Raw genomic sequence first — 26453 nt, 5'->3', positions numbered from 1 at the left:
GCTGGGATGGCCAATGCTTATGTAGTCAAGTCGACACACCACCCAAGGGAGGGATCAGCAACCTTGAGGAAAGCTAAAGGTAGAGAGTTAATAAGGTAGAGGGAAACCTCCAAAAGCAGGCCAATGGTATGTTATGTTTAAAGAGGACTTGGACCAGGCAGCCATTTGAATAGTGGAGCCCTTTCATTGAGATTGTCTTTATTCAGATAGAGGGCAAAAATGTAAAACAGGACACACGGCAAGGGGAAAATGAAGAATGTTGGGGGTGTCCAGGACATGGAATGGTGCATAATGGGAGAGGGAATAGCTGATTGGAAAAGCGAACGGGAGCATTTTCTCTTGCCACCCTCTTTACGACAATGTGTAAGAGGAACCTCTTTCTAAACCTGGACTTCCTTTGCTTGATTTCAGTGGCAATTTTCAGTACGTAAATGTAAATGAATGTTTGTGAGGAACGGCACAAAGTTAGCACTCCTGTTCTCAAGCAATTTCAACATGCTCAGGGGTCTGATCTAAAAAGTGTTTGGTTATTTCACTTTGGACCAGGTTTTGCTCCTATAATCTCACACAAATGCTTTTCTCAATCGTTTTCAACTCAATCACTTAATTATCGTGGAATTTGTGTGGCTTTAAACTGGGGTTCAACCCACATTTAACTATGGTGGGATCCTAAGTGCACGTAACTTGAACTAATTTTGTTTGGAACAAATGCAAAATCCTAAACAAGGTTTGGATTTGAGAATATGGCTAACACTCCTCCACTGATATACTGTAGCTGATGCCAGTGGGACTTTTCTTGAATATATAGTGCAAGGATCTACAACGCCTATCAACTGACAGTTAGTCCATACTCACTGGTGCATTCAAAGGGTTCAGATTTGAATTCCAATCTGCTATAAACTCTATTGTGATACTATCAAGAGAAAGATTATCTTTAAGAACCCATTCTACCTATGGATACTTCAATGGTTTTGCCAACACAGTGGCTTGCAGCATAAAGGTTGCCCTACCCTATGACTCTCTCTTTGGTTATACTTGCAGGATTTGAATTCAGGGTTCATATCAAATCAATGTTTGGGACAGGATTAAGCTCTAAAGCAGAGGTGAGGTGGCTGTGGTCCTTCAAACATTGATGGACTCCAATTCCCACCAGCCCCAACCAGAATGTAAGGTTCATATGGCAGGCTACATGTTCCCCATTCCAATCTATAGTTTAAGATTCAAATTGTGAGCCACTTGTCCTTTAATTGCTAGCCTGTGTTCACTTCCAGCAGGATGTCATATATTAATTTTCACTTTCTTTTCCCAGTTTTCCTAAGCAACAGTCTTCTAAATTAGCCAATTTGCTATGATGAATTTGTTAGAAAATTTTATTATGAATAAACCAAAGCTTATATGCAACACATGATCTCACAAAAGGCATATTGATGAGCACTGAGAGCTTAAAGCTGTCTTTAAAAAAGCAGAAGGGGGGAGCAGAATTCACAAATGCAACATTCAAGGCTTATGTTATATAAAAAAAATCAATGTTCGGTGCACTAGTTGCTTGCAAAATTAGACTATTAATTCTGTGTAAACTAACCTATCTGAAAAGCGCACTGTGGGGGATTATGGTAGGATCTGCTGTTGCACTAGGCTGCATTAGGAAGAGAGCACTTTAATGAGTTCCCTGGAGAGTCTGCAATGTCTTCGATCTTTGTCTTGAAAAGAACATTTTTACCCCATTTAACTACCACATCTCCAGCCCAACATGCGGATGACACCATTGAAGGAACTATTACAATATATTATCAGAACCAACAAGCATTGTGCTTCTCGATATCAAAGGGATCAAATGCTATTATTGGCATATCAGATGCTTCAGACATGCTATGGCCTGATTGGGAGGTGGGGGGTGGAATGGTATCATGCACGGTTCAACAGCCAGGAACACAAAGAAGGGGTTATACAGCATATAAATTGGAAATCACTGTATACTGTTGTACAATCTGTTATGTATAGTAATGAAAATGTTCTGATTTTCTTCTGAGACAGGAAATGGTCCCATTGACCATTATTTGGCTGATGACCCAAGATAGGGCCTTCTCAGTGGTACCTCCCCAATTATGAAATGACCCCCTCCGAGAAATATGCCAAGCACTAACACTTTTCAGATTTGGGTACCAGTTAAAAAGGTGTCTGTTTGCCCAGGCATTCATAGGACAGTAATCTGCTGCTGCAAAGGTGTGAGCCTATCTTGAATCCATTTATAACATAAGCCTGTAATATTCCAGGCTAGAAAAAGAGCTGAAAAACATAATTTTAAGAAGCCAAAAATGGGAAAGTGCTAAAAAGCAGGTGGCATCAGACCTAAAGAGAAAACTTATTATTTGTTTTGCATTTTTTTAATTCATGAATTTGTTTGATTTGTTTCAAGAGTTGTTTGCTAAAACTTTCAACTGATTTCTGAAAACTCATTACTTTTATTTATACATTTCAGTTTTAGCAACATGCATACCTACCTTTCTTTGTCCATGATGAAGGGCCTGAAGTGGGCATTTCTGGAGGATATGCTACCGCTATTTTGGTTTTATTATTATTATTTATTAAAACCATAAAGGGGGGGGGGGACGACTTTTGACCTGCTCTTCAGATCTCGGTAGTAATTCTTTTCTTGGTAACTATCACTAAGTATTTTCACTGACGAGGGGGAATATTTACCACAGACACACCGCCTGCAACTGTGAAAATGTGCTAGCTCATATGGTGTCTTATATCACTATGCTTGCTAACCTTTCTAACATCTCTATGGTTAGTCGCCCTTTCAACTATCAAGATGTCACAGGTCATCTAAGGCATAAGTGATACTCTACTTTTCTGAGTCCCAAGCTACTCTGTAAACAGCCTTAATATTCTTACCCAACGGACCAAGTATTTCCTTCAGCAGACTAATTGGTTCCCATCCCCTGCTAAGCACCAACCATATCACTGCTATAGGCCAATCTAATCATTAGCTGAGTGGCAATCTGCAAGAGGATTTTCCATCTTTTTAATCTCCATGCCTCCTCAAGAGAGAAGGCCTATTACCGACAAAATACTATCAGAGGCCTCTCTTTGATTTCTCCCTTACTATACAACTAGGTAAGAGATACGGTGTTTTTTTTTAAAAAAAGAGTCAAAAACATTGCAATGTTTCCCTAAGGAAGAAGGACAAAAGGGGATGGTTGGTCAAAGTCAGCATAGAGCAAATTATGGGAATTGGAGATAGGACCATGTCACTTACTCAGCGAGAGTTCTGGCAACAGTATACAACATCCCTTATGACTTATGTAGTCAATTTTGGGGGAATTTCTAGTCTTTCATTTCAAACATGAAACCATTCTTTGTGCCAAAGTGTGCCCAGAGGCAAGCCTTTTTCCGGAACACTCAAGTACACTTTAAGAATGAGTCATCAGCTGATCTATATATTAAAGCTGGCAGGCTCCTTGGGTGGTTTCAGTGCTGGAGAGCTCCACCCTTCTTGGGCATGATGTTACCTGCACACCTGTCCTCTTTGGAGTCTAATACAATTTAAGTGTGTGGTACAATGGCACTTTAAAAACCAACAGCAGACACCACTATGAGAATTAAAAGGATGTATATATTTATTATTCTTAATACTGCTACTGGCTATCAACAGCAGCTCTCTTCCTATAGGAAGATGTGTGTTGTCCTTTCAGTTTCCTTAAAGCGATCCTGCATGAAGTGTGCAGGTCTACTGCCTTTTCCAAAGACCCTCAAGATGTTTTGCAGCTCATTCTGAAACAGTTTAATTGTACAGTTTCAGGTGGGGTTTTTTATGTTTTCATGACTGCCTTTGTGTACCACCTTCTGAGGACTCAAGTTCTAAAATGCAGGTTATAATTTTTTAGCATAATAAATAAATATTTGACCTTTATAAATGTGTACAACAGGGTCTTTACAAACATCACAGAAGCCCCCGCTCAAATAACGCCATAAAGGAGTCCCCATTCACATGAAGGAACTCAGGGTAGGGTCTTGTATACACCATCAGGAGTTTTACCAATGATGGAATGCCCTCTGTCAGGGGTTGCCAACCATTTTTGGAAATAGCTAGCATAGGGGGACTTGGCATAACACAAAATTTGAGAGAAAGCTACTCCTGACAACTTTATACTTTCCATAGGAAGCTAGCTACGTCCTGCTGATTCTGATTGCGAATATTACACAATATTGCTTTTACACACACACATACGAACACACAAATTGATGCTGTTGCTATCTAATACCAAAAGGGAGCATCCCTCAGAACCAGGAAAAATATACAATGTGGCCTCACTCCAATGCCAGGTGAACCAAGCTAGAATAAAAGTACCTGATGGGCACAAACTGTGGGAGTTAAGGGTTGGAAATTTAACACGTTTCTACCATGTACCTCTTTTGCTCATAAAACTGGTAACCTGCAATCCCTTCAGATACATCAGAAATGGGGGATTGTGGACTTCAGTTGCTGTTGGCCTTCAATTCCCATTATCCCTGACAATCAGCAATACCAACTGGGAATGGTGGAAGTTGGAGTTCAACTGCATCTGGAGGCCCAGAGGGACCCTTATATACATGATTGGGATTCAGCACTTCTTTAAGTCCGGTTTGACCCTGAGGATGAACTCTGGTCTGTATGCCCAGTCCCAAGAACTTCTTCATCAGCTGACACTTACTTGCCTGGGCAGACATACCAAGCAATAAAAGTGTCACAAGTATTCCTGTCATGTCTCCTCAGAAAAGTTTGTCAGTAACTAGGTCATTGTTGCAAATACTGCCACACTGATGTGCCATGATTCCATTTAGCAAGAAAGTCTTTCCCCATGACAATACTTCTCACAGGAGCCACATTTCAAAAGACCAAGCCTAAGTAATTGCCAGAAAAATAATCAAAAGCAACTAATCAGCCCGCAGCAATAAAAAATGGGTGTTGTACATGCTTAAAGGTGTGCTCTCAACAAGATGGATGGGCCAACCTTATCCACTCAAAATTTAAACAGGGATAAAAAATGCATGTGCTCAGATGAGATGTAAAAATTTCATGCACCTACATATCAAGCTTTTTCATTTTCTGTTTGTTTTCCTTTCCATCATGCTGGATGCTGCCAGCACTCCGATTACTTTCTGGAAAGATAAGCTAATATCATATGCATGAGCCCAGGCAGGAGCCATGCTGCCGAAGACTGCACAAAATGATTTAAAAGAAATATAAGCTTCCTGAAGGTCTTGGTTTCTGCTCCTGTAACTATTTTTCTTCTAAGAACAGCAGTGACTCTTCTGCGTTGTTCTCAACCTTATGCATATTCAGCTACCTAAGCCAATGCATCTTAAGCTGTACTTGTCAACAGGATACTTTCAAGTTGTCTGATTGACACTGATAAAAAAATAAGAAGACAAAAACTATGGCCTAAGAATAAAGACTCAATTCAGAGATTATAGCTAAGATGGAAGTACTTTTAAACAGTTTCTTTCAAAGCATGTACAACATCTCCCCTTTATATTTCATTGGGGAGGGAGAGTCACATAGTTGTGGCTCAATCTCTATTCCACTTTATGGAGATATAGATGGAGATCTTTCTGACCAAAAAGAAAGTTCACATAGTTCCATAAGAAACAGCTACTACAACAGGCCACCAATTAACAGGAGTCTGCAGGGAAATGCTTTAATATTCTCACCAACCCTGCGTTCATGCCAAGGTGAAGCAACAGGATTATGAATGACATGCCATGAAAAGATGATTTCATGGTATATAGCAGGAGTGATGCTGTCAATAATAGCCCGTCAAAGTAACTGTTGACAACTGCCAGCAGGAATAAATGCACCTTGGGCAATATTTGACGTGCCCTTCACTTCGTTTACAGGCATGTGCCATGATGTGTTACCACAACCCTAGGCACGGACAATTGCCATTTTACTGTTTTCTCTCAGAGATGGTGAAATCCAGATGTGGACTGCAGTATGCAACATTCAACATCAGCAAAGAACAGTTTGAAAGGCATAAATTGTACAGCAAGGAAGATATTACACCGTGCATCCAGTCAATACACATGCACACTGCTGGAGGCCGCAACAAAAGGCTGAATGTCTTCCCACAGTTTCAGAATGTGCAGCCATATATACCCCATTTTTCAAATGAAATTTAAATGCTTAATAGTGTGTGCCCACACACAAGTATCTGCTATCATGCTTCCCAGCTATCACATGATGTGAAACACACCTAAAACATCTCATTCTTAATAAAATTGCAAGGTGAAAAGAAAATAATAATAACACAGGACTTCCCACACCTTCTAAAAGTAAAGACATTAGAATGGGAGGGGAAAGATAGAGAAAAGAATACAAGTTAAATCAGAAGGACCAAGTAGAAAATGTCCAAATGACATATTTAGTAGTTGTAGTAGTTTGTCCCTGGCAAGGGGGACACAGGAGACAGGATTTTAAGCACCCAAACATGGTTTAGCATTACATACTACTATGCAGCTTGAAGGATTTTCTATCTTCTGTCTTCTTCTTTTCTCCTATTCTTCCTCTGTGAGAAAGTCTTGAAACTTGACACCCCAAAGAACAAATCTTTAAGGTCACAGCTTTGTGATTATTATTATTTTTAATTTGTCGTGAATATGCATCATTTTAGTGTGAATCTGTATCCTGTGTTGACTAACGTACACATTTTGCACGCAATTTTCTCCGATAACATATTCATTTTTATACAAAATTTTCCTGTAATATCCACATCACAAAATTCAAAAGAGAGCAAATTTCAAAGGAGAGCCATGCTTCGGTTTGCATACTGTTTCAGAAAGTGCAAATCTGATAACTTGGGCTTTAAATGCACACTGAATAAAATTTCTCCTCCACCATTGAGTCCTGCACCAGTTTCTCCTCAGTGCTCTCGGCCTCTTTGAAGAACGTCTGCCCCAGGGCAGCCTGACAAACATACGTAGGTTGTTCCTTTGGCTTCCAGATGTGGAGCCAGTGTGGTGTAGTGGTTAAGAGTGGTAGTCTCGTAATCTGGGGAACCGGGTTCGCGACTCCGCTCCTCCACATGCAGCTGCCGGGTGACCTTGGGCCAGTCACACTTCTCTGAAGTCTCTCAGCCCCACTCACCTCACAGAGTGTTTGTTGTGGGGGAGGAAGGGAAAGGAGAATGTTAGCTGCTTTGATACTCCTTAAAGGGAGTGAAAGGTGGGATATCAAATCCAAACTCTTCTTCTGTCAGTGTTTGTAGAAAGCAAAAAAAGAAGGAAAGGGTTCTGACCTCCCTTTCTTCTTTCAGTCTCCTTGTCGGCACAAAAAGAGTCCATGAGAATATCCTTGCAGAGTTTTTATTAAAAGTCCTTGTGCAAAACACGACTGAATAACTATACACACCAGCACCAATCAACCAACCAACCAACCAACCCAAACACCAGCCACAGCAAACTAACATTTCTCACTCTATATATATACAACTTGCTGCAAGCTGCTGAGTCATGCTGACCCAGCTTTATTCGCATTAAAGAAACAGCGGCCATTTTAGCCGTGACACCCCTTCTGTTTCTTAAATGCGAAAAACCCCAACAGAAACAATACATACAGGCATTATATACATAAACCCAGTTTTGTCATCAATTCATTATGGCATGTTCCTGGCAAAGGCTTGGTAAACAAATCAGCAATATTATCTTGTGATTGACAATACTCCAGTTTGATTACCCCATTCAAATTCATCATCACACACTGTCTTTGGGAAATCTGGTGTCATGGGAGTCTGAACTGGCTTGCAGTTTTCCATGCCAAACTGCTCTATCAAATGAAGAATTTTCTCTTTCTGACTCAATAGGAAGCTTCCATCTGCTTCCTGTCTTACTTCTACTCCCAAGTAATTGCTTACAGGCCCTAAGGCTTTAAGCTTAAACCTCTTTTCTAGTTGGCTTGTGAGCTTCTGGATCTCATCTGTGGAACTCCCTGCTACAAGCAAATCATCAACAAAGACTAAGAGCATTAGATATTTGTTGCCTGTCCCCTTGGTGTACAGGCATGGATCAGCCACACTCCTTTTAAAACCAATTTTTACAAGGGCTTCATTTAAACACTGGTTCCAACACCTTCCACTTTGTTTGAGACCGTAAACAGCCTTTTTCAAACGCCAGACTGCACCATTCCCCTCTTCAAACCCAGGGGGTTGTCTCATTAACACTTCATGGTCTAAATTTGCATGCAGATATGCAGCATCAACATCAAAATGGTGCACTGCTAGTTGTCTTACAGCAGCAATGGAAAGCATTAAACGAAAAGTTTCACTCTTTACAGTGGGAGAAAACACTTCATCATAACTCTCCCCTTTAATCTGAGTGAACCCTCTGGCTACTAATCTGGCTCGAAAACGTGGTTCCCCAGATGCAAGGGTTTTCCTTTTGTAAACCCACTTGCATGACACCACTCTGCCACCAGGTGGCGGCATTATGACCTCAAACACTTTGCTACGTTTAAAAGAGTCCATTTCTTCTTTCATAGCTTGTTCCCACAAAGCACGTTCCCCAGGGGGTAAGTCTAAGACTTCATTATAACTTTGTGGTTCCACACAACTCACATTGCATACTCTCACTCCTCCTAGGGTCAAACGCTGAGGAGGTACACCCTTGTTTGAACGCTGGGAGCGTCTAGGCACAACTACTTCTTCTTCCCCCCTTATCTCTGGCTCTTCTTCCTCTTCCTCTAGAGAAGAAGTATTATCTATTGCCACATCTTTTGGGGAAATCTGTGCCTCCTCCTCATCCTGCTCCTGTGTTGCCAATGGCTGAGAAGAAGCCTCTTCTCTTACTTGCAGGGGCAGTAGGCAATCTGGGTTGGCATGGATCGCAGTCCATCTGTCCTGGTCAGCGAAGTCTGCGCTTCGTGACAGAACCACGCGTCCTGGGCGTAAATTGAAACGCCACCCTTTGCCATAGGACTGATATCCCACAAACCGCAGTTTCTGCGCTCTAGCGCCCCCTTTCTGGCGCTGAGCTTTGGGGATATTTACATGTGCCCAAGCACCCCAGTTATGGAGCATTGTCCACTCTGGTTCTTTCCCAAACAATACACGATAAGGAATATCTTTTATAGAGCTAGACCAGGTTCTATTAATCAAAAAGTTTGCTGTGAGAAAAGCCTCGCCCCACAGCCTATGGTTGTGACCCAATCCTGCATCCACTAGCAGGCAGTCCTTTACTGACTGTATTACAGCCCCACGTCTTTCACACAGACCATTTTCAGCAGGGCTATAAGGGTTAGTCAAGCGATGAGTGATCCCCTTACGTCGCAACCATGCCCCAAATTGTTTGTTCAGAAATTCTCCGCCCCTATCTGTTTGCAACTGCACAACAGGGCGAGCGAAGAGCTTTTCAGCTTGGGCAACCCATTCTCTGAATGTGGGGAAACACTCAGATTTCTGCTTTAACAAAAACAACCAACTAAAACGTGATTTATCATCTATTACCAGAAAAGCATATCTGGCACCCCCTTCAGTCTTCTGTGGAAAAGGGCCTATCACGTCACAATGGACAAGTTCTAAAACCTCTTTAGATACTCTGTCACTTTTAGAAGCCACAGGCTTCCTCTTAGATTTGGCCATTTTACATACATTGCAATCTAGGAAACAGTTACAGCTATTTACTTTTAGGTTCTTGCACACCTTTTGCATCTCTGAAAGCACACGGAAATTGGCGTGACCCAGTTTTCTGTGCAGTTCATGTACACACCCCTTATGAACTGGCAAATTATCCTGAACCACCTGGGCTGCTTTAACAGGCTTGTCCTGCATTACATATAACCCATTCTCCATCTTTGCATGGCCACATACCTGAGTTCCATTCTTTATCAGACAGCCATCCTGTGTGAAGTTAACACTATACCCTGCATTAATCAAACAGCTTACAGACAGCAAACAATAGTCCAAACTGCTGACAAACAGAGTCTCTGGTAGAGTAGTGTTCAAGCACTGCAGGAAACATGTTCCCTGGCCATCAATCTTGCTTCTACGACCATCAGCAAGATAAATTGAGTCTTTTCCATCAGCTGGCTTCTCCAGGGTCTTAAAGTCCTCCCGACGGTTGCAGATAATCCTGCTGCTCCCAGAGTCCAGCAACCATGTTCCTCGAGGTATCTTCCTCTCCTCTCGAGAAAATGCAGACACAAACTGAGCAGAACGCGTGCTCTTCTTCCCTGAAGAGAACCCCTTCTGCTTACATTTCTGCGTCGATTGCTGTCTCTGCTCCACGTCGTCTCCTGGAAGTCTTGCCCTGCATTGACGTTGGAGATGCCCGGGTTGGTTGCATCTATAACACCTCCTCACCGCCATGGGCAAGTCCAAACCTTGGCGTTGCTCCATTGGCAGATTCTGCTGCTGGCCCCCTTTGCTGTAACTCCTCTGCTCTTGGAGTTCAGCCTGTCTATCTGACCTTCTTTCTGCTTCTTCGGTCAATCTGCCAACCACATACTCAAGGGTCAGATCTCGGGGACGCATACTCTCCATGCTGTTAATCACGGGCAACCAGCTTTCAGGCAAACTTGAAAGGATAATGTAGGTTTGGTCAGTCTCATGATAACGCTTACCTCTCTGTTGTAGTTGAAGAAACAGAGATTTCAGCGTTTGAAGATGAGTTGCCAAACTCTCACCTTCTTTCATAACAGTCCTGAACAGCCTTCTGGTCAGAGAAATAATAGTTCCAGCAGTTTCTCTGACATGCATTGCCCTTAATAAATTCCAGCACTCAAACGCTGTGCTGGCATTTGCTACATGCAATAACTGAGAGTTGCTCAAACACAGCATAATTTGGGCACGAGCCCTTTCATCCAGTCGTTTTTTCTCAGCAGTGTCCCGTCTCAAAACCTCAGTTTCAACACAGTCCCATAGTCCATCTCTCCTTAACAACTGCTGCATTTTAATTGACCAACTCAGCCAGTTGCTTTCTGAGAGAAGTTCAAAAGGGATGCCTCCCCCAATATTTACAACTTGGGAAGACTGGAAATCTGCCATCTCTGCTGGTGCTTGCTGAGCCCCTTCTGTAGGGCCTCCAGCAATCTCTCCTGATTCTCTCTTTAGAGTCCAACTGGATGGTCCTGGCTGGCACTCACCGGCTTCTAGCTGCTGCCTCTGTTGACCCTCAGGTCCCACCTGGCTCTGCAACTTGTGTAGCCGCTCAGTGAGTCGCCTGCTGTGGTCCTCTAGCAGTTCAAACTGTTCCAGTAGCCGACGCTGAGTGCTTTCTTGATCCTCAGATCCTAGCCGCTCCAGCGTCACTGCAGACAGTTACAGCTTGCCACCAACTGCTCCAACGCACAGCCACCACCAGGACTCACCAGCTCCCTGCTCAGATGCTGTCAGTCGTTTTGCACTCTGCACATGCTCAGAAACACTGGGCCCATAACCTGTCAGTGTTTGTAAAAAGGCAAAAAAAAGAAGGAAAGGGTTCTGACCTCCCTTTCTTCTTTCAGTCTCCTTGTCGGCACAAAAAGAGTCCATGAGAATATCCTTGCAGAGTTTTTATTAAAAGTCCTTGTGCAAAACACGACTGAATAACTATACACACCAGCACCAATCAACCAACCAACCAACCCAAACACCAGCCACAGCAAACTAACATTTCTCACTCTATATATATACAACTTGCTGCAAGCTGCTGAGTCATGCTGACCCAGCTTTATTCGCATTAAAGAAACAGCGGCCATTTTAGCCGTGACATCTTCTTCTTCAGATCACGTGAACAGCCTGTGCATGTTCACCAGGCTGCCTCCTGCAGACATGCTCTATGCATCAGAGTGCAATGTCTGGCCTCTCTCTCTCTCTCTCATGCAAGTATCACGGTGTACTTCCAAATGCCCAAACAGGGTCGTGTGACATGGAAGAAGAAAATATTTGCAGATTTAATTAAATTAAGGCCAGACCCCATGGTAAGATTTCAAGTCGATATCACACTCAGAGCAGTAATCGAGACTAAGTAATAGCACCAAATTAGATTTGCAAAGCCACAGTCAGAATTTGCAGTGAAACAGAAATGAAGCTGATGAGTTTAGCTTTTTATACATTACTTCCAGAATTTGATTATAATGTGTGTGGGGGGGATAACCGTACATCTGTACATTGCTCTTTAATAATGCAGTGAACTAATACAAGTAATCACACTGTGTCGTTCTTAATCTAGTCATGTAACAGTTATTTGTAAGTGTCATGAAGTACACAGTTTGAACACAGGCGTCTGCAGGTTCAAAACCTAGTACCTCCAAGTTGTTTTTAAAGGACCAAATAGCAGGGGAATGGGAAAGACCTCTGTCTGAGATCCTGAAAAAGTACCAGCCAAAGCAGACAATGGAAGACTAATGATGTGACTCAGTATTATCATAGAATTGTTGAGTTGAAAGGGACCCCAAGACTCATCTTGTCCAACACTCTACAATGCAGGAATCTCAACAAAAGCACCCCTGACAGATGGCCATCCAACCTCTGCTTGAAAACCTCCAAACCAGACAACTCTACCACCTTCTGTGGGAGTCTGTTCTACTGCTGAACAGCTCTTATGACCAAAAAGTTCTTCCTAATGTTTAGCTGTAATCCATCAGTTTGGGGCCTACCCTTTAGAACAGGAGAAAACAAGCTTACTCCATCTTCCTTGTGACAACTCTTGAGATATTCAGCTATCCCATCTCTTTTCAGTCTCTTCTTATCCAGGCTAAACATGCCCAACTCCCTCAACCATTCCTCATAAGGCTTGGTTTCCAAAGCCTTTATCATCTTGGTTACCTTCCTCTGCACGCATTCCAGTTTGTCAATACACTGGGACCTCGGGTTACAGACGCTTCAGGTTACAGACTCTGCTAACCCAGAAATAGTACCTCGGGTTAAGAGCTTTGCTTCAGGATGAGAACAGAAATTGTGCTCGAACGGCGCAGCGGGAGGCCGCATTAGCTAAAGTGGTACCTCAGGTTAAGAACAGTTTCAGGTAGGGGCTGTGAGGGACAGGCAAGAAACTATGGGGGGCAGAGAAGATTTGCTTCCTGGTTGTTGTTTTTGCAGAAAATCTCTCTTCATCCATAAGGACTGCAAACTTATATGTAGCTGAATTGCCAGGGTTATGACAGCAGCAGTACCAATTGGTGAGGTGGTGCAGGTTCCACCTCTCTCTCTCTCTCTCTCTCTCTCTCTCTCTCTCTCTCTGTCTTTCTCTGTCAGCTCCCCAACACAGTAAGTCAATGGTGCCTACTGAGAAGGAAAGGGGAGGAATTTGGCATAGGGAGCTCGGTGTGATTTCATGCACTTCAGCAGGAGTACTGCAGCAGGAGCCACACATCACACCATATTCCCTGTGTCTCTTCTGTCCCCCTCAGAAAGCGCCAGCAACTCACTGTGTAGGGAAGCTGAAAGACTTATGAAGGCCCACCTGCAGAGACTCAACAGCTGCTACTGGACAACAGCACTATTAAGTTTCATTATGGCTTCCTTCTGACTCTGCAGTTGAAAGCACAGACATTAACACCAGCATTTGCTGCCCACTCATCTTGGTCTTCCTGACTCCTTCTTATGTCCATATTATAGGGCTGCCATACATCTGGAATTCCTGAAAGGTGGCGCTTTGTCCTAGATCTCATTTGAAAGATCGTAGTTTTTCTGGCGTTTGGCTCAACAACATTTGGGTTTTCCCCATAAAAGCTCAACAACTTCAGTGGTTTCTTTAAGAAAAATTCAACAACCCTACCATATTATGATATGTTAACCATAGATCTTTGACCGGTAGTATGTGTATTTAACACAGTGAAGGTTCATATGAAGAGAAAAAAAGCTAATTCAGCATAAATTTAATTCCATTTCTGTAGAGGCCATTTTACAACAATAGTTAATTTCCATACTATACTTCCTAAATGGTTAAACAAACAAACAAACAACCTGCTAGAGTAAAATGGCATAGTTAGCATCATTTGTGAAATCATGCACAGAAGATAAACAGGCCTGGTCAGAAGAGATCACAAACACACTTCTCTGTCTTTATGACAATGGTTAACATAATTGGTTGAATTATGTTCTGTCTCAGGGTCTACAGTGTTGCTGACCTTTTGAACACATTGATTATTTCCAATTTTGGTTGGGATTGGAAAACAGAACTAAATGCACAGTGTATTTTTTCCCCTGGACTTGATACTGCTGCTTCCAAAGAGAAAACAGGCTTATTTGTGATACAGGGAGGATTAATTTCTCAACCTGACAAGGAGTTGGAATTGCTCTCTGAAATCTTTGCATACTGCAGGGAGCCAACGCAAGAACATTCACAGTTTCTACTACACTAAGGAGAGGAGGAAGCCAACTCCATTGCTGAAGCACAAAAGCTCCCTGCACCAAAACCATAATGAGCTCCAAGACCTGTACAAGCTAAATGCTGCTTCCTGGGAATCAGTCAATGAAATCCTATTGACTCCAGGGGCTGCTTGACTGGCCCCTACCACATATTACTTTCTGTAACTGCCAGTCCGCTGCCTTAATGCTTCCCGATTAAAATTGTCTGCTGTATTCTCATGCAGATTATTTTGTGTTTGTTTCTAGCTGCTCACTAGGATGTAACAGGAAATGAAGCTCAAAATTCCATTTCCAATTACACTGCCTCACAGCAGGTGAGCTCTGGTTGGGGCAGGTATTATCATGAAATCACCTGCCAATAGAGCATGCAGGAGCTCGGCTCGCATGTTGCACGGAGGCAAACAGCAGGGATGATGGAATTCAATGGAGTAATCAGGGATAATAATATCGCAGATTTTTTAGATGAAAGAGTGAGTAAACATGGAATCAATTGGCAGATGAAAACCTACATTTGTCAAGAATGCAGTAAGCCCTGCATTTATGGGCTCCCCACTGCCAGCAGTAGGGAGTGCATTGAATAAAAAGGGCTTTATTAAGCAGGGTCTCGGCCTTCCACCAGCTAGGCAGCCAACCCTCTCTCCACTGCCCTTATCCATTTGTATAGCCTGGCATTCACAAGTCAAATAGCTTAAGCCAGAGATGGCAAATGCTATAGACCAGGCCATTTAGGGGCCACAATAATGTAATAAGTAAGTCTTATTAAATGGTTGTGGATCCTAACTGACTTTTCATGATGAATTTCCTCCTGCTATAGGTCCCCTCTTTTTTTCTTTTTTCTTTAGGTAGGGATAGTAAATTGGTAGGCCACATACTTCCTTTTCCCTTTGATACACAGTTTTATTTGATACAGTTAATCAACTGGCATTAACCCAAAAAGCACTCCACAGTCCGGCACTTCTCTTTTTGGGGCTATTGTATGTATCTATGCACTTGGATAGATGCCTCCTACTATCCACGTTATTACTGACACAACCTTCCAAACTTCATTCGCTGGCAGACTGAAAGTGCAATGCCAAAAAAAGTTCACTTGGCTCTCCCTTCAGATAGAGTTTCCAGATAACTATTCATTTGGACAAACAGGTTTTGCCAACATGGGAAATTAGATACCTGTATGCCTGCAAGGTCTTGTTGATACTGTTTGGTATTCTCTGTTTAATAACCTGACTGATATCAGATCTTCTCATGCCAGGCAGACACGAAAAAGCAAAACTGGGCAATCCAGCATATGTGTACACTGCAGAGATTAAGAATCCTTCTGCAAGACTGAATTACATACACGCTCTTCAAAGTATAATGCCGAGAATTTTATAGGAATCAAAATTTTTATCAAATAATTGACAGCACTGTTACTTTTTTAATTTACTGCTGATCTCTTCTCTCTCTCATTATTTTACAATGGGTGTATACAGTACTTTACAGACTTACGTATGAAAAAAGTTCTATTCCCCTCCCCCCACTTCATTCCGAGGAGTTTATAACCTGAGAGTGAGAAAGAATAGTGACCCTGGCCTTTTTCCCCACCTGGGACCCAAATTTATGTGCTTACTATGGAACTGTTAAAACAATATAACAGTGCTTTTGATGTATGGTGTGGATGTGGCTCAAATTATGTTTCGGATTCAGCATCCATTTGGATTCAGCATCTGCTTGCTGGGCATTTTTATCTTGTGAATACAGTGGTACCTCAGGTTAAGTACATAATTTGTACCGGAGGTCCGTTCGTAACCTGAAACTGTTCTTAACCTGAAGCACCACTTTAGCCGCCAGAGCACGATTTGTGTTGTTATCCTGAAGCAAAGTTCTTAACCTGAAGCACTATTTCTGGGTTAGCGGAGTCTGTAACCTGAAGCATATGTAACCTGAAGCTTATGTAACCCGAGGTACCACTGTATATGTTCTGGCGAATCATTCTGCTACTTGCCTCTTTACTTTGCTTAATATTTTAATCAACTTCATTGATATATATATTTTTTTCAGTTTGAAAAGAGACACATGGCAACTTTTGACCTCTAGAGAGAATTGGGATCTCTATGTCAAGGCCAGGCTTATCGTTTGCCAGCGTGATGAGGCAGTTATTTCAGGCAACAGAAACAAAAGGCAGGAGGAGAGGAAGGAAGGCCATTCCTTGGCCATCTGCCTTTGCTGGAGGACAAGAGTGTGCATGGCACACAGCCTGTTGTGCCACCTAAATGGGCCTTCTGCCCTCAGGTGCACAGCCAAGGTCTCCCCACCTTGCTTAGTTAACCATTCAAGGTGTTCTTGCTAGAGAGGAAATCTGAGTCCTTTTAATACAACTGCCAGTCCAGTCTGTTTCTGTGTCTGGAATGTAGGAGCATCTTGTCCTCAGGCAGAAAAATGCCTAGCGTTGCCCCTGACCTCAGTAATAGAATGTTTCTTCAGGTATATTGCAAAAGACAATTCAAATGAATGGCTTCTTCCATTATTTTTGCATACCTACATGCAATTTGTTCCATGAGTTAACGTGCTGAGAGATAGAGGAGAAAAACAGATATCTGATAATATACTTTTAAAAAAGAAATGAGGGTGCAGAGAAGAATTAAGCACTCAGCATAAAAAAATATTGCTGCTGTCAGTGCTTTAGTAATGTGGTTACAAATAATTCAGTGTATAATCTGCATCTTTAGTCATGTGAAACCTCTTCCTGGAAGCTGGGCTGTGCATCCATCTGGTCTCCTGCTGATTTGAATGAAGCTCTGCTTAGATATACAGAACATGGGCCAACAGGAAGCCTCTTACGAGACTGGGAACCCATTGAATCATCTAAATTATACCACCATTACATCTGCGCTGTTGTCTTGTCACCTACATAATATATACAGGACATTCTCTAGTCTTTAACAGAGCCCATTGAAAAGTGTCTTTATGTTGATCAATGCATATTCCATTTTCCAAGGCGATATGCTAAGTATCTTTGTGGAGAATGGTGCGTAAGACATCTTCTGGTGACAGAAGATGTGCAAAAATCATCAGAGGTATCAAAGAGACTGGGGTTTCCCCCTCTATCCTGACTGCCTTGAATGGTTAACTGAGCAAAGTGAAAGGCACTAAATTAGGGGCCTATATCGCAATGCATTTGCTTGGCTATTGTACAGAGGCAATTACTGCAATTGCAGGCAGAAATAATCAGGCATCTGGGCATGCCAGTAGACGTGCATAAAAGCATACAGAAATATGGGGTGAGGGGAGAGGAATGTGCTTTTACACAGTTTCTCCTTAGCTTCATGAATATTGAGCCCTAAATCCAAGTTGTCCAATGACAGTCTTAGAAGCATGCATCATTAAGCCGGAAATTCCTTTAATGGGGGTTTGCTTCAAATGCAAGCAGACATGTGTAATAGCACAACGTAATTGTCTTAAGTAACTCCCTCCCCACCCCTTCTCTCCATTGCCAGGGACTTCAGTTCATTCCAATTCTTTAGGAATAAACAAATGCCACTCTTAGAGCTCTCATAAATGAAACATCAGGGGTTTTTTGTGTGTGAAGTAGAATTCACTCTCCCAACAAAGCAATTGTGTTGCATCAGTTTTATCAGAGTAATGTCACTGTTCTTTGTGAGCACCAGAGATAGCCTAGGAATGCAGAAAGCTGGACCATTTTTCCATCTGGTTTAGTGTTTTCTGAACTGACTGGAAAGTAGCTATCCAAGGTTTCAGACAGAAGTCATTCCTTTTCAGCCCTGCCTGAATCATATTGTTGAAGGACATGTTGTGGGCTATTTAGCCCAGTCCCCTGCCTGATGCAGGAAATTCAGAGCTAAGCCACCCCCCACAGACAGCTGCCCAGTGTGTATCCTTGAAGACCTCTGGTGAAAGTGAACCCTCCTGTAACTTCTTCTGGTCCTGTCCCCTTGGGCAACAGAAAACAAGGCTTTGAACCTTCACTGTAACAGGCCTTCATGGATTGGAAGAGGTCTATGCTGGCCACATGACCTGTACGCCAGCTCCCTCAGCCAATAAAGTGAGATGAGCGCCGCAATCCCAGAGTCGGCCACGACTGGACCTAATGGTCGGGGTCCCTTTACCTTATGCTTCCAACACTCAGTCTTCTTTCTTCTGGCTGAACTTAGTTTCTTCAACCTTCTCTCACAGATACTGCTTCATTGCACTCCTTTAAACCCACTCAAATTTGACTACACCTTTCTTGAAGGGCAACACCCAGAACTGAGCACGGTACTCCATAAAACAGAATAAAGTGTAGCACTTTTTCTGACTTGGAAACTGGTTCCATTAATGCTGCATTAACCTTTTTTGCAACCACGTCACATTGCTGACTCACGTTCAGCCTGTGGCCAGCTACACTCCTGGGATCCTTTTTATGTATGCTGATGCCAAGCCAAGAACCCTCCTCCATACTATATATGTGCATTTGGGATTTTTGTAATTGTTGGGGGCGGGATCCAGTTTCAAATAAAATCTACCAATGATAAAAACATAATGTCTTACTGCCGGTAATCCTGCACAAACCAATACAAATACCTTATAGCAGGCCTGAATAATTTTGACTTCCCAGCCCCCAGGCTTGTGTTATGCCTGCCAGGTAGCTTTTAATATGCAGCTGGCAGACTGCATATGGCTTTTGGGGTCACATGTTGTGCAGGCTTAGACTAGAACCTTGGCATGATCTGAGCCATTTAGGGTGGAATCCACTCTTATATGGAAAGACTGGCCTCTAACGTATCCACTTACACAGTGCCAAAAAAGAAGAGAGGAAACACATCACCAGAGAAGAAAAAAGAGCGTTTAAATTTGCATGTGCTAATTCATATGTATTGCTAGAAAATTATAAATCACTGTTATGATTTAAAAGTAAATGCATAACATGCCACCAAAGTGGGGAAGACTGTCGGAACCACTGTGACCAGTGGTTATTCTTCTGTCTAGATACTAACTCTTCATGTGCAATATCAAGGCCCTTGATTTCCTTCTTATAGTTCTTTATCTTTATCTTGGACCTGACAGCCCTTCAAACAGAGAATCGTAGGTGACACACAGACACACATCCGACCATTAATGTTCTGAGATCAAAATAAATCATATGAGCTTGGGATGGGTGGCAAGCAAGTGGAAATTCTCCCCTCTAACAGTGTCAAAATTCTCTTTCTATACTTCACAGCCGGAGATATACTGTCACTAAATATGGATGCTGTACTTCAGACTGCTGTTTTCACGGGCCATTTAGCTTAACCAGGTAAACTAGCATTTCTTTCTCTTAAAGCTTCTGTCTTAAAAGTGAATGATCCCATGTGTTTGAAGCCTGATAGTACCTTGCTTTTATCTATTCTCCACTCCATCTCAAGGCATAAAAACAGCTTTTGTGCCTCTCACACAAATCAGCCTATTTATGACTTTTAAAAAAATATAATCATTAAAGTCATCCTTCATAAAGAAGACAAGCCATTCACTGGATCATTTCAATTTACCTTTATTTTATTTTTAGTTCAGCTCCTGCCCATACTGTATTCTTGGGGAGCCTGAAACAACCAGAATTGCATGAAATATACCCAAGAGTGCATAAACTGCTTCTTGAATGAACCTGCGTGATCATTCCTTCGTTCCTTTTATGTAGCTGTCAAGGAAAGGTTGGACAGAAAGGAATTCCATGTACCTCCATCCCCTCCTGAGATTCTCATTCTTTTGTTTCTCCTCCAGGGTAGATAAGGAATAAAGTACTCTGCAGCCTGTAGTCGCTTACTTGCTCAATATTGTTGTTCATGAGCCAGAATTGGTTGGGCAGCATTGATCTAGTGTTTAAGGTCATATTTTGCCATTTTTCAAATGAAGGTCCTTCAGCGGAAAGTAATAGAATTTCTACCTAAAAATCAATGTTAGGATGTGGTATAGACAGAGAGATGTGGATTGGCTCACTTAAACAGTTATCCCATCAGAATATAGCAACGAGCTGCGCTGGTCTCAAATATAGTGTCATTATGGTTTTGCCGAGCCACGAAGTTATCTTCTTTCTAAACAAAGCTTCAATCCAAATTGCCGTGGAAACCGACGAGTTGCCTTAAATCCCATCTTTGTCTTCAATCGGCATTGCTATACAATTTCACCCCATTTTCTTCTTGAAATTTAGATCTTTAGCATCCCTTTTGGGGAAGACAATACAGAAGATGAGTCATTCAAGAAATCAATCTCAGTCCTTGGGACTAGCCGGCTAAGGTCCCATGTCGTATGAATCCCAAGCTGTGCCAAGCTGCCCTGTTATAATTTGGGCAATCACTGAACTGCATGCTCCATGCTATGTTCCATTTACTCATAATGAAACACCATGTAACTCAACATGACCTAGCAGGACCTCACACTTCAAGACAGCATGAATGAACCATTTCAAAAGCACAGAGTGGATGAATCCCTCCGGTGGGATTTCTCCCACTGCTACTTGTCTTTCTGCAGACGTCTGACTCAGAAAGGACAAATATGCAATTATGACTTATTATAAAGCACTGGAAACATTTGAATGGCTCCAGATTGTCACAGTTTTCCAGCGAACAGCCATCAGTCTTTATCCTTCAAATATATTCTGTTACAAAGAGTGGCACAGAATTCCTCTGGGTAACGTATTCTTGCCGGGGCGGCTTTTGTACTGACAAAAAAGTGCTCCTTTAACAAAAACAGAATTTCCTCACTTGCGGGAGAAATGCACCCAAAATTTGTAGAATCACATCAGGTTGCTAAGCAACCAATAGTTTGCCTGTGTCACTCGTTGGTGATCAATTCAAGTCATTCATCAAGGTCTAAAGCACCTTGTAAAGGAATCCCAATACATTTTGTTCCTTGGGAAACCTCCGTAACTTCTTGTAACGCAAGAACACACTGGCTCTGAGAAGATAAACTTTGTAGATGCTCTTTTGATGAATGTGATATGTTAATTCATTATTCTTTAAAACACTGCTAATGGGAAAAGCAATAATTAACCACATCAATGTAACACATGTGAGATAAACTGGAGTAATTAGTACTGTTTTGCAATAGTTCCTGTCCTCTCCCAGTGGGGAAATTAAAAATAAAGAAAAGCTGGGGAATAGAGAAGCTTTCTTATCATGCCCACTATTCACAACATCCTTGAGACTACCTTAAAGCTACTTTTTGCTGGCTTGCCCCCTCCCATCCAATGACAGGTGATTCATTAAGCATTTCAGTGGCAAACAAAATGGCTGCAGTTCAGACTCCACTAAATAAACATAAAATGCTTGCAAATAATCTCTTATTTATAGGAATACTTATCTTGCGGCTTTCTGGAATAAATAGCAGGGCTATTATGTTTTCACTCATTATGTTTAATTATCAACGTAGCACATGCTAAATGCCTGTAATAATTGCACTCCTCTGAGTGACAGCTACTATGTTGAATAGAAAACTATAATCCAAAGACCCACAATTGAACGTATGTACAGTATCCTAATTTTCTTGTTGCAAGCCCTCATAAAGAATACAACTATTCATTTCTTGGCAGCACAGCAGTACAGTAGAGAATTACTGTCACTGATGACGTAGGTAGTATGCTCTTCCATTTATGAATAAACTTTTACATACCCAAAGTACAATGCAAATGCATTGACTGTTATTAATGTTTCAATGAAACATTTTCATTTCATACTGAAAGAACTAGTCCATTGTGTTTGGAGCAACAATTAGTGTCCTTACTCAAACTGCTGCAACCAGAACTGAGGTGGGGATACTCCACAGGCAAGCCCCTGCCTCATGAGACCATCCAAGCAGCTGTGCTAGAGTAGACCAAAGACCCATCTAGCCTTGAACCCTTTTCTCACAGGTGCCAATCAGATGCCTATAACAGGAAACCCGCAAGCAGAACCTGAGCACAACACTCTCCCCAGTTGGGATTCCCAGCAACTAGCAACACGATCCAATTCAATTCATGCTCTTAGCTCCTCACTCTCTCTTTCATTCCCTAAAAGACGAAAAGACCTTCATTTTCAGGAAGGGGGCACCAGCAGCTCAGACACAAGGAGTTCTGCTACATGCAGATTCCTGCCTATGCCAAACCTCTTACATCTGTAGTCAATAAAGTTGTGGCCCGATTTAACCCAAATGATAGTCTCAGGGCTGGTATAGTTGCCATGCCTCTTATTCTTGGTGTTGGTATTGGGAAGTTCAAGGGGTAGAAGGGATGCTTTGTCACACAAAACTCACATGCTCCAGGAATCCCTTGCTGATCTATACACAGTTTAGACATTTGGCTTGCCTTTTGAACCAGAAAAAAGTCTCAGGAAATGACACATAAATGTATAAGTCAGCCACAACTTGTGATCTGGAAAAATCAAAATTTTGTACCAGATAAATATGAGCTTCTTATGATAGCAGCAGCAGATGACAGTTGGCCATTAGCCACATGGTTCTTCAAGCGGTACTATCTAGAACAGTGCTTTTCTCTAAAAGATAACTATCCTGAAAATGCTAGCCTCATCAGCCCCCAAAGCGTTGTAAAAATATGCATGCCTCAGTCCAGTAGTCTTGGGCATTTTACTTCAACATCAGGGTTACCTTAAGAATGAAATCAAATAGGGATGTGGGGGAAAGAGATGCTGGTCCAATAGTCAAATGGTCCCCTCAAGCACTCTTATCAGATGCTTGAAGAAAGGAACCCTTGAAGAAGAACTTGATCAGTGACATGTCTCTGATGTCAGCTACCCTTCCCCATCCCCACAATGGAGAAGAACGATGGGGTACCAGGCAGCATGGGGTTCCAGCAACAATTGGAAAAGTCTTCTTGGTGTCTCCTGGTTCTAGAAATGAAGTTCAGAATGACATTTCCAGCTAATGAGAGGCTAGTCTGTCATTTCCTGCAGGAGTTCAAGGGCTTGTATGTCTGGAGGAAGAAAAGCATTAGGGGAAATAATTTCTATCAAGAGGGAAGCTGAAACTAAGCTCCTTCTTCTGTCACTGGCAGAGCCTCCCCACTGGCATACACATCTTGCTACACTGTTTCCATCTGGAAGGTGAGGGATTTGCTGCCCTTTGAGGAAGGGAAAGATTTGCAAAAAGAACTGAGGCAGACACTCACTCAAGTTGCCATCATGTAAGGTTTGGGATGGAGAGAGGTTGGCAGGCAGGCAGGATCTCACACGTAGAGGAAGCATTCATGCCTTGTCTTGCTCCTGATGTCGTTTCTGAATTTTGAAATATGGTTTGGGGGCTGGAGGAATGATATAGTCTCTAGTTTTTGTTTGGAAAACAGCTTGTATTAGCTGAGCCCAATTTGAAATCAAGCTGAGCCAGAGTCTACACTTTTATTCACCACGACCACTACCCTGCAAATGGATTTCTGATGGATTAGGTCAGAAGTGGAGAACTTCCAGCCTGGTAGCTGAAAGTGGTCCTCCCTGGCTGCTGGCTTCCTCCTCCTTAGTTTCAATTTTGCCCATGCAGAACTCAGGGATGAATCTAGAAGAAGTTGGCTCCAGCTGTCATTGGCTCAGGCTTCACCTACTGTTGGCCTTCCTGCTTTCTATCCTCCTAGTCCCAAAAGGCAAGAGCCACCAGTGACCATGGCCAATAATGAGGGATGATGGGAGTTGTAGTCCAACAATATCAGAAGGGAACCAAGCTATATGTTAGATGATCCAGACTAAAGTTACTTCCACTTAGGTGCAACTGAAATGAGCAGAACTTGATTTTATTAATGGCTTAATTTACGCCCTGATTTCAAGCAGGTGTGTGACAAAATTAGGGCCAAACTGACACATTAACTCTAAACATGTTATTAGCAACCGCACCAAGTTTTTAAAATTTAATAGCAGGTGCTGCAGGAGAAAGCAGTTTTCATGGGGACCGCAGTGTATAGGATGTTGTCAATGAACCACTGTGTCAACAAACTGCTATTAGCCTTGGGCAAGAGGGGGTTCTCATTGGCACCAATGACAGGGTTTGTTTGTTTCTTCTAACCCTTATCCTGCATGAGGATCATGGCTTGGGAGAAAAGGTTTAAAATTATCATCCTCCTCCTGCACTACATTCTGATAGGCAGTGCACTCCTCCCTTTCGCTGCTATTAAATAAAAAACAAATTGAGACTGGATTCAATCCAGTAGTCTGAGACACACACTCAGGGGCAGCCAATTCCTTTGAGTTATTTAATGGATTTCCACCCTGCTTTTCTATTATAAAAAAGAAACTCTGCTTTCAAATCCGAGGCAATACACCCAAACATCTCAACCCTGTGTTAGGTTGCTGCCATGTTCCTAAAAAGCGTTTGTGGAGGGGGCAGAAGGGTGTGAAATTTCCACCCTGCCTTCTTCCTTCTAAGATCCATTGCCCAGTTCTGCTTCCCATTAGGAGCCTTCAAGGCTGGAAGGAACTTCTACCAGAAAGGAAAGCATGTGGAAGGAAGTGGCTTTTGGGAGGGAAGGCGGGAAGGTGTAGGGAGGGTTTATCCTGCCGCAGCTCAGTCCAATGTACAGGAAGTTGGCTTTGCCAACATTCTAACTCATAGGCCATTCCACCGTAACATCTCAGGTGCTCTTCAGTTACAGAGGACACTTATTTAACCATCAATAAGCACATCTGGCCTTTTTTGAATGAAATACTATCTCCATAAATAAGAGCTGTGCTCCCACTGGAAAACCCAACCAAGCCCTGCAAGACTGAATGCATCCAAAACATCCAGCATGACATAGAATCATTGAGTTGGAAGGGACCACGAGGGTCATCTAGTCCAACCCCCTGCAGCGCAGGAATCTCTTGCCCAATGTGGGGCTCAAACCCACACCCCTGAGGTTTAAGTGCTTCATATAGCACAAACAACTAAAGGTATCTAATCCTCACATTCAGCAGCATACATCTTTGATTCGCACTTGTCGATGTCGAGAAACACAAAACGACCCCCTTCACCCCCAGAGACTCAGGAAACGGTGTCTCTGATGTTTCCACCGCACCGCGTCCACATGCAAACTTTCTCCAGGCGACACGGACACACGGGACGGGAGAGTCCCCGCCCCTTTCCCGGGACTGCACAATTGATCGATCTCTTGAGAGGCGATGGTGGACTTTAAACGTGAAATCCCCACGCCCCATACTTTGGCAATACGAGTTAGAGCCACAACCTGAGAGCATCTCTTTCCTCTGTCTTGGATAGAAAGGGGGTGGTGCCTCAAGCGCACCTGCGCGCAGGAAAGGCTCCACACTCAACACGGCACCATTCCGAGGAAATTCCTTCGCTCAACCCCGCCACCAACCCATGCCTTGGGAGAGCCAAGCCAAGCACTTGTTAAACTGCCCATGGCATCGGGCAGGGGAAGCAAACTGAGGTGGGGAAGGAGGGGGGCGCGGTTTAAAATGCAGCCCTCCAGGTGAGCCATAGGTAAGCCTTGCCTTTGCTCCGGCCACACCCACCCGCCTCATCTCTGCATATTTCAAGGTGTGGGGAAGAAACGCCTCCCATTCCCATATTTTGGAGACCCCGTCCCGGGCTCCCTCCTGTCACTCTCCTGCCCGTCCTGGACAGCCCCGGAGTCGCCTGCTGGCTCCGTCCAGGAAGCCAATGGCCATCGATTTCCCATCAAGGTGAGAGGGAGCGAGCAGCCCCTCCCCCCCTCTTCTCTCACACTCTTTGCTCCTTCAGCACCACCACCACCCCTCATCCGTCCTTTTCTCTCTTACCTTGCAGCCTGGGCAGCTCCTGGGGTGGGGTAGGGGGCGTGTGGTCCTCTCCGGGAAGAGGCAGCAGGAGTTTGCCAGGGAGTCCGGCTCCGTTTTTGCTCGGGAGGCGAGCGCAGCACCAGGAAGCCCCGTCCCGGCTCGCCAAATTAATCACTTTGCCTGCTCCGCCAAAAGGGGAAAGGAGGAGGGAGGGAGGGAGGGAGGGAGGAGGAGAGAGAGGGAGAGAGAGAGAGAGAGAGAGAGAGAAGAAGGGAAGAAAATATCAAGCGTGCAGAAAGGAAGAAGGGTCCCTCCGTGACTGGCATCAATATCTCCTTCGGCAGAGCTTCAAGGGAGCCATGGCAACGAGCCCCTAAACCTCCCAAATCTCTCCCAGCTCCACACACACACACACACACACACACACACGCTGCTGCTCAAGGGAGGA

The 26453-nt window shown here is 43.2% G+C and overlaps 1 protein-coding gene and 1 long non-coding RNA gene across 8 annotated transcripts in view; one reads left to right on the top strand and one right to left on the bottom strand.

The window, feature by feature from the left end:
• Positions 1–26453, top strand: part of LOC310671185 — a 917602-nt gene that overhangs the window by 575318 nt on the left and 315831 nt on the right. The window lies entirely within an intron of this gene.
• Positions 1–26453, bottom strand: part of CHL1 (cell adhesion molecule L1 like) — a 206213-nt gene that overhangs the window by 178534 nt on the left and 1226 nt on the right. For 5 of the 7 annotated variants that reach the window (XM_083424702.1, XM_083424700.1, XM_083424698.1 and 2 more), the window contains exon 2: positions 26027–26185. The gene's annotated coding sequence lies outside the window, so the exon portion shown is untranslated. Of the gene's footprint in view, positions 1–26026; positions 26445–26453 lie in introns of those variants that run through there. The other 2 variants (XM_083424697.1, XM_083424701.1) reach the window with 2 other exon arrangements.

The sequence above is a fragment of the Podarcis tiliguerta genome, assembly GCF_965153285.1.
Source record: "Podarcis tiliguerta genome assembly, chromosome: 2".
Classification (NCBI taxonomy): Eukaryota; Metazoa; Chordata; class Lepidosauria; order Squamata; family Lacertidae; genus Podarcis; species Podarcis tiliguerta.
This window is presented reverse-complemented; position numbering and strand designations above follow the sequence as displayed.